Consider the following 9,653-nt stretch of genomic DNA (forward strand, 5'->3'; position numbering starts at 1 on the left):
CACGACCATTCCATTCTATACTAAAGATTCTCGTTCTCTCTTTATGAACGACCTTTTTTCCTTGTCATTTCACTAGTTATTACTTTTGTCTACCAGGTTACTAGAAAACTCACTGCAACAATGACCCAGTAAAAAGAGCTCTGATTTCGAAGAAATTACGACTTGCTAGAGAAATAGAAAGCGTCATTCCTAATATCTCTCTTAGGATTAGGCCCTATCTTCATAGGGATGTAAAATTCAAAAAGAAGTTACACTCTGTATAAGATCTTTGGGTCTCCTTAGCTCTTCCAAAATGCGATAATCTAATTGTTGTTATTGAAATCTTTGCAGATTGTCTCCCTTTCCCAAGGGCTCACTCTTCCTATGGAACACCTATCCTTTGCTTTTCTACTTGTGCTGAAATGTATACAAGATAGAGAGGCTTCAGCTTTAATTTTTGATGCCTCAAAGGATTCTAGTATGTCACTTGTCCATCTTATTTCTTTTGACCAATGGGTGAAAGTTCTCGCTCTCCTCGTTAAAAATAAAACTGAAGGTATCAACCTACTGCTGGAATTTAATTCTAATTTGGCCGGTCTTTTCAAAGCCCACATTCAGGACTTAGCTTCCTTCTCTTCTAAAGGCTTTGAAGTATCCAATCTTCTCAAAAAAAATTGCGGGCTTAGTCCCATCTTTGTTACTACTCCCTCTACTCCAATAGTCTCTCCACCTAACAGCCTCTTTTGTAGAGATGCTGCTGCATTGGAAGCTGTAAAAGAATTTTAGAAGGACCTTTGTTCACTCACTGAAGCATCCCTTTTGGATATGGTGCCGAAAATCTCTAGGGCCTTTCCTTTTTTACCATCACGACAGGTTGAAGTAGAATCCTCGGAGCACAGATTTTGGTTGTTCCCAAATAAAGGATTTCTTGCACCCATTTCTATAGAAACTTGGGTTTTCCTTGCCAACCTGGCACATGCCACTATTAAAGAATGCAAGCTTAAGGTTCTTAAAAGGTTTCAGCTCTTGGATAAAGGAGATTTGATTAACGCTCCGTTCAATATGAATTTCCTTGATGATAAAAAATGCGGATCCAATACAGGTTTATATGCAAGACCAAAGGTGTGATGACCTATAGTAAAAATAATGCTGATTACTACACTGAAACAATATGGAATGTGTTCAGACCTTACCTTAAGTGTGCATACAAAATTTTAGATCCTAAAGTTGCTTGTGAGTCGAGCATCATTTGGTTTGACCATGCTATTTGGTACGCCCTCAACAATCTGCCAAATATCTTTCCTGACAAAGCAGAGAGTTTCATCTTTCCCTCTTCTGTTCGTGGCTTGGTGGACAAGCTAAGGATCTGGTCTTAGCTCAAATCGCCTTTATACATTACATATCAATTATGTGTGACACCCTCCAAGAGCTTGGTTCTAAAGGTTGTGGCACACTGTTAACCACTTATGGAGGTTATAAAGGAATCAAAAGTATGGTTGGGCAAAACAAGCCTAATATTGATTATGATAAAAGTCAAGTTTCCAAATGCCCCAACACTCTTCTCTCTCCGTCGGCTTCTGACACCTCTTTCTTCACTCCCTTCTCTAGTGATTGTGTTTTTGGGAGAGGGAGAGCTAGAAGTTATACTAGAGGCTGTGGCAGAAACCTACCAATCCGAAATCTTTTGGATAGGTAATGTGCAGGTACGAAGGAACGCCTGTGGGGCAAGCATGTAATAGAATATTTTCACACTGCTTGTTTACTAGCAAGATTTTGGAAATTTTTACTCCCCAATCTATTTTTACTAAATGCTTTAGACATGTTTTTGGATCAAATTTGTTGCTAAAAGATGTGGTGTTTAAATGGAATTACTTGCTATCTATCATAATTCTTTTTTATTCGAATGATTTCCTCCACAATGAAGAGGTTCCCGTCTGTGCTTGTCACCTATTTCCAAAATTTTGTAAGACTTTTACTAACTTTGGCTTATATGTTTGTACTTCTAACTTAGAAATCATATCTGATACTCCTGTGAGGAGCCTCTTGAGTAAAAGCTTGAATCATATTCCTCCTTTTCCACTAAATCCTCAGCTTGCCTTATTGGCGCTACTTGAATGCCTGGCCGACTTGGCCTTAAAGCTCCAACTGGAGGTTGATGTTCACATTCTACTTACCTCAACACCCAAAGAAATACTCTAGAAAAAGATCAATCTTATGCCGCAGGTATGGCTAAGTACTGAGACTACCTGGTTAACTCCTAAAATTAAGGCTTCCATCTCTGATATTAAGGAGAGATGGTTCATTATTGGCCTTGATAAAGCCTCGAATATTGCTTCCTTTATATGTAAAATGTTACCATATACATGTGGTAGTGAGGTGTGTGAACATACTAGGACCGCCGTGGCATTTTTTCCCTCTTTAGGAGGTTTTTTCCCCCGAGCATTGTATATATGCCCATCACTCTAGGGCTATCTATCTTTCCATTACACACTAAGTAACACACTCTCAATTGTGTGCCTTGAGCTTCCTTCATCTTCTCCAAGTTGTGTGTGTCTCTCTACAACCCTAATTCCAACAATTGGTATCAGAGCAGGTTGCATCCTCCTGGGCTTAGTCGCCAGCTGCACCAGTACTACACGCCTGCTCACTTTCTCCATTTTAGTGAGCTTTAGCGAGCGTTCGTAGGTCGACAAATATTTTGGGCAAGCTCGTAGAGCTTGGTCTGCTCAAATTTTTGATTTGGGCTCATCTCGGCCTCCGTTTCCACTACAGGCAATACTGCACAGGCTAATTCGTCATTTTGTGCAGAATTTCTGTCAGTGCCATTTTTTGCATATCAGGTGCCTTATAGTCTTCTACGGTTTGTGCTATATAGCATGTGTTGTTCCCACTTCATTTCTCCTATTTTTGGGCAGTTTTCACATCAAGTGCAGCATTTACCATGGCTGACAACAACAACACAAATGTGTTCAAGATGTTTGCTGCTGAGGACAGGTTGGATGGGGACAACTACCCTATGTGGGCTTATATGATGCAACATGTTCTTGTGTCAAAGGGCGTCTGGAACATTGTGCAGGGCATTGATGTACGTCCTGGTTCTGAGGATGTAGGCGATGTTGAGGATGTTGCAGGTCTTGCTGCAAGGATTGCTGCTGTTAGAGTTGTTTTGCCTACGATAGAAAAAGCTCATTGGGATGTTAAGGATGCACAAGCTCATGCATTGATTGCGTTGTCTGTGAAGTGCACCATTGTTCCTCACATCCGTTCAACAAAATCTGCAAAACAGGCTTGGGATATTCTAGTAGGTCTTTATGCAAGTCGCAATGAGGCTAAAATTGCTTTGCACATCATGCGCCTAGACAAAGCAAATGTTATTTTGGGAATTCCATGGTTTTATGATAAACAAGACTCATTGTATATAGACTATGTACATCACTCTCTTGTTTTTGTTAAGCAGAACATGCCTCATGTATCTGTGTCGCTTTGTAATCAGAAGTCTGTAAATAACGGTTTTGCAATACTAGTTGTTACTGCTTTGGAAATGTATAAAGAAATAAAGTCTTCTGATGTTGACTTTTATCAATGTGTACCGTCTGCTTGGTTTGATTCATTAGTGCTTGGTACTTCTGTCACTGAATTTCGTAAAAATGTTTCATGTTCTTCTGTTGAACTTGGGGATTCCGACGAATCCAACCTTATCCGAGAAATCATGACTGATTTCAAGGATGTTTTTCCTGATGATATACCTCTTGGCTTGCCGCCTTCGAGAGGAGTAGATCATGGCATTGAGTTGGTGGCTGGTAGTCAGCCCTTCTCAAAGCAACCCTATCAGTTTAGTAAAACTGAGGAGGACGAGATTCAGCGACAGCTGAAGGATTATCTCGACAGGGGTTTTGTTCGGCCTAGCAAATCCCCGTGGGAAGCGCCAGTGCTACTTTCTCGAAAGAAGGATAACACTATGCGCTTCTGCGTGGATTACAAGGGGTTGAATAAACTCACTGTCAAGAACAAGTACCCGCTCCCGCGTATGGACGATCTGATAGATCGGCTCCATGGAGCGTTGTATTTTACGAAGATAGACCTGCGATCAGGCTATCATCAGATACGGATCAAACTGGAAGATATTCCTAAGACAGGCTTCCATACGCGCTATGGTCACTACGAGTTTTTAGTCTTGCCTTTTGGTTTGACCAATGCTCCAGCTACATTCCAGCAGATGATGAATGATCTGCTGAGACCATTTTTGGGCAACTTCGTTGTTGTATTTCTCGATGATATCTTGATCTATAGCCGAAGTTTGTCTGAGCACCTAATGCATACACGCACTGTTCTCGAAGTACTGAGAACTGAGAAGCTTTATGCTAAGGCTTCGAAGTGTGAATTCTTTAAGAAAGAGCTTCTGTACTTGGGTCACATCATTACTCGCGATGGAATTCGCGTCGACCCTGAAAAGTTAGATAAAGTGCGAAATTGGCCCATTCTGAAGAATGTACGCCAAGTAAAGTCCTTTTTAGGCTTTACTGGATTCTTTCGCAAGTTTATCAAGGATTACTCTAAAGTTGCTGCTCCGCTTACCCAACTTTTAAAGGGAGGGGTAAAAGGGCCGAAGACTTCGGGTCCTCGTCGTAAAGGTAATCCCCCTGTTGTCTCGAATGAGCGTCTCGACGAGAGCTTTCGGACACTAAAGCACTTGGTGACTACTGCGCCAATATTACACATTGTGGATCCTAGCAAACCGTTTGTGGTTGAAACGGATGCTAGTGATTATGCTATTGGTGCGGCATTATACCAGGATGGACGTCCTGTTGCGTTTGAAAGTAAGAAACTTTCTGGTGCCGAGATGCGTTATCGAACCGAGATGCGTTATCCAACGTATGAGAAAGAGCTTTACGCCGTAGTCCACGCCTTGAGGAAATGGCGGCACTACTTGTATGGCTCTAAGTTTGTTGCATGGACAGATCATCATTCCTTGCGCTATATCTGTGATCAGGGTGATCTCAGAGGCCGGAAGGCTGGATGGATTGAGCTTATGCAAGAGTTTGACTTTGAGATCCGTTATAGAAAAGGATCCAACAATCGAGTTGTCGATGCACTCAGCAGGATTCCTGAGGTCAATGCCTTGTCTATGGTTGAAATCCCGACAGATTTCTATCTCTCTCTCCGAGGGCTATGTCGTTCCGATGGCCATTTTGGCAAGATATGGAACGAGGTCGAAGCGGGGCATGACTCGCATACAGGCTTGGGTGGTCCGGAGACCCAAGTGAGTCGTGCTGGAGAGACGAGACAGCGACAATATTCCATTAGAGGTGGACTATTGTTTAGAAATGGTAAAGTCTGCGTGCCGGAAATCGATGAGATTCGAGAAAGGATTTTGTGCGAATGCCACGATGTTCCTAGCGTTGGGTACCCAGGCATCCAAAGAACTTCGGCTTTGGTCAAGCGATATTTCTATTGGCCAAGAATGCGCTCTCACATAGAGAGCTATGTGAAGAGATGCGCTCAATGTCAAGTCAATAAGACAGAGCGCCTTAGAAAAGCTGGCCTGCTACACCCATTGGAAATCCCAGATGCCAAGTGGCAGAGTATTTCCATGGATTTCATCGTTGGTTTGCCTAATACTAGTCGGGGCAATGACGCTATTTGGGTTGTGGTTGATAGACTCACAAAAATGACGAAGTTTATACCAACGAAGTTGACAGTAAAAAGCCATGAGTTGGCGGTTTTATTTGTCGATCAGCTTTATAAGTTGTATGGTCTCCCAGAGGATATCGTCAGTGATCGAGATACTAAATTCACTCGCCGATTTTGGCGAGATGTGTTTGCTCATCTTCAGATGAAGTTGAGTATGTCATCTTCTGACCATCCTGAGTCCGACGGACAAACTGAGAGGATGAATCAGACATTAGAAGACATGTTGAGAGCCTATGTCTCTCACAGGCAATCTGATTGGGAAAGGTATCTTCCACAGTTAGAGTTTGCTTATAATAGTAGCAAGCATTTTGCTACTAGATTTAGTCCGTTCATGCTGATGTATGGATTCGAGCCTAAATCCCCAATTGCTATTGGCTTAGAGAAAGTCAAGGAGCACCAAGCTCGCGATTTCCTGTATGACATGCAGGAAATGCTCGAATTGGCCAAGGATAGCATAAGAACGGCTCGTGATCGAGTCACTACTTATGCTAATCAAAAGAGATCTCCAAGGACTCTAGATGTGGGACAATGGGTTTATCTGAAGATACCCAAGGATTCCAAGACTATGCGAACAGGAAAGCATTATAAGCTTTCAACTAGATATTGTGGTCCATTCTTGATCACAAAGAAAATTGGCCAGGTTGCCTACAAACTCGCTCTTCCTTCGGATGTTACTGTACATCCAGTGTTTCATGTCAGCCGCCTTAAAGAGAAATTGGGCGAAACCGACGTTGTGGTGCCTATCGAGGAAAATGTATGGCAAGATATGCAAACTGAGTATATTCCTCGAGAACCAGAAGCAGTTTTAGATCATCGTATTCGTCATTCGCGTCAAAAGGCTTATGACGAGTACTTAATTAAATCGAAGGGCCAATCTAAAAGGTTTGCTACTTGGGAACTTGTTAGAGCTTTGAAGGCTCAGTATCCCCACTTCATTGATGAGGACATCAATGGTTCTTAAGGGGGGAAGTATGTTATGTCCCACTCACAGGAGAGGGAATCTAGCCCAGATGCCGTCGGGATGGGCGTCCAGTGTCCGGGCGGACGTAGTGTGAACCCGGCCAGTGTGGCCGGCCATTATTATAAAAGGGAGGCCAAGGCCTCATTTACAGTTATTGACCCCACTGGCAGAGTGCCAGAGGTTAGCCCGCGAGGCTAGGAGTGCGCGAGGTCACCTTGAGCAGGTGAGGCCGGGTGGTATGGGACGCTCGGTCTTACAGGTGCACGCCTACGTCCTCGAACGCTGGCCCCAGCACGGGGGAGCTGCCGGATGGTGGCTATGGTCGGGTGGTTCGTCCGACGAGCATCTGTAGGCGGTCCGTGTGGCCGGGAGATCCTTTCTCCTCGTTCGTTTCAGCTGCGTACTACCCTCTTAAACTGAGGCAACCATATCCTGTAGCCCATTTCACCCTCTTCCCCATAACCTAGAAAGAGTCCTTGGATGGACTTGGCATCTAGCTTTGTCCTCAAGTCATTACGAACATGGACAAAAGCCTCGCAGCCAAACACTCTCAAATGATCATAAGAGGCAGGTTTGCCAGACCAAACCTCCTCTGGAATGTCATTTTTTGGCCTACTGTTAGGAGAGCGATTGCATACATGAACTGTAGTTTTCAAAGCCTCTCCCCAAAACCCATGAGGGAGATTAGCCGTGGACAACATACAACGCACTCTCTCACATAAAGTACGGTTATACCTCTCAGCCACACCATTAGAAGATGGATTATAAGGGGCTGTCAACTCCCTTTTAATCCCATATTCTTCGCAATAACGCTGAAATTCAGCAGACGTGTACTCCCTCCCATTGTCAGATCTCAGACATTTAAGCTTACTACCCTATTGCGTGGTCACAAAAGCATGAAACCTCTTAAATGCATTAAATGTCTCACTCTTATTCTTTAACAAATATACCCAGCCTTTCCTAGTGCATCATCAATAAATGTAACAAAGTATGATGCACCACCAAAAGACTTAACAGGCATTGAACATACATCGATGTTCAACATTGGTGTAAAAGCTGTCACAATTGTCAGATAAATGGAAATAGAAGGTTGGTGCATGGCCCGAGGCAAATAGTGCTTGCAAATGGACCCTTTGAAAAATGGGGCATTGATGCTATGGGTCCTCTGCCTAGGACAAAAAATGGTAAACTCTACATTCTAGTGGCTGTAGACTATATGACTAGGTGGGTGGAAGCTCAAAGTGTGGCAAGAGTGAATGAGAGGACAGTTAGCAAGTTTGTGTACACTCACATTTGTTGCAGATTTTGCACACCTTTGGAATAATAAGAAGACTTCTTTCGTTCACCATACAAACAGTCATTACAAAAATCCAACTTGGTGCCCTTTACATCAACCCTCTTCAAAGAGGAAAGCACATCAAGTCCCTTCTGGCTCATATGGCCAAGTCTTTTGTGACACAACTCCAAATGAGAAGCAACTTCGGCCACTGCAAGAAACTTGTCAGGCAAAGCTTTGCCATGTAAATAGTACAATGTACCACTCTTGCCATCCCTTGACAATGAGCATTGATCCCTTAAGCAACTTCCATGAACCCCCAACAAAAATGGTTGTATAACCCTGTGCATCCATCTGGCCAACAGACAATAGACTCTTCTTGATGCCTGGTACATACCTTACATCTTTAAGCATAAACTCTTGGCCATTGTTTAATGCCAAGCGCACATTGCCCATTCCTTCAATGTCACAAGCATGGTTATCCCCAAGGTAAACCTTGCCATACTTACCTGCATGATAAGAAGCAAAACACTCCACAGATGGAGTCACATGAAATGAGGCACCCGAGTCTACTATCCAAGACTGTGTAAGGCCATCATTTGCACTTAGCAATGTATCAATGACATCTCTACGTGAGATAAGCATGTCTTCTGCATTTGCTACAACAAAATCTGAAGGGCATGAAGCTGCAACCAAGATCTCCTCACTGTCGGATAACTCTGTGATAACAACACTAGAGGATACATTGACAGTCTCCAAATCCTTGGAGGAGGTGACTGCTGATTTTTCCCCTTTCTTATCCTCTGTCTTCTTCTTCTCCTGTGATTCCTTCTTTCTTTCCTGCTCTTTCTTGAAATACCTGCAATCTGGCTTCTTATGGCCTTTTCTGCCACACTGGTAACAAGTCACATCCTTATCCCTAGACTTGCTTTTGCTCCTGTTTTGAGTCTTGGTACCTGTATTTTGCTTCTGACTTTTGCCTCTTGCATTGTAAGCAGAACTGCCACCTTCCCCACCACTAGAATTGCGTCTAATTTCCTCATTTAAAATGGAGCCTCGCACTCCATCATATATGAGGTTGGGGCTATTACTCAAAGAAACCACAAGCGTTTCCCAAGAGTCTGGCAAAGTCATCAACAAAAATATGGCTTTCAACTTGTCATCAAAAGGTTGAAGCCTAGTATCTTGTAGCTGACTCATAACACTGGTGAAAGCACTCAAGTGCTCAGAAGCAGACTTGGCTTCGTCAAGCATCATGTTCACCAGTTTGCGCATCAAATGCACCTGATTCACAGGGGTGGCATTCTCATAAGTGGCCTTTAACTTATGCCAAATTGCATGTGCACTGTCCAAGCCCTTTATGTCCACCAGAATATCATCGATCATAGCCATTTTAATATAGGCCTTTGCCCTCTTGTTGAGCTTGGCCCAATCCTCATCCGGCATATCCTCAGGCTTTACAGCCAAAAAGACGTCCTCACAATCCTTGAGGAACAAAATCCCCTGTATCCTGTCCTGCCATAGGTCGAAACCTGTACCGTCAAATCGTTTGATTTCCATCAAGCTCTTGGCATCAGACGACGAGGAAGTAGAGGCCATTTGCACGGATAAAAATGCAGCAGAAAGTGTCTACACAAAATCTGAAAATTTTCAGTGATCACAATGTACCGCACGTTGCATACAATGTGCTGAAAATTTCAACAATTAACAAGTATCCCCAATGCGTACTTGCATAAACCCACAAAA

This window comes from Adiantum capillus-veneris, chromosome 8, assembly GCF_014529385.1.
Source record: "Adiantum capillus-veneris isolate H3 chromosome 8, ASM1452938v2, whole genome shotgun sequence".
Lineage (NCBI taxonomy): Eukaryota > Viridiplantae > Streptophyta > Polypodiopsida > Polypodiales > Pteridaceae > Adiantum > Adiantum capillus-veneris.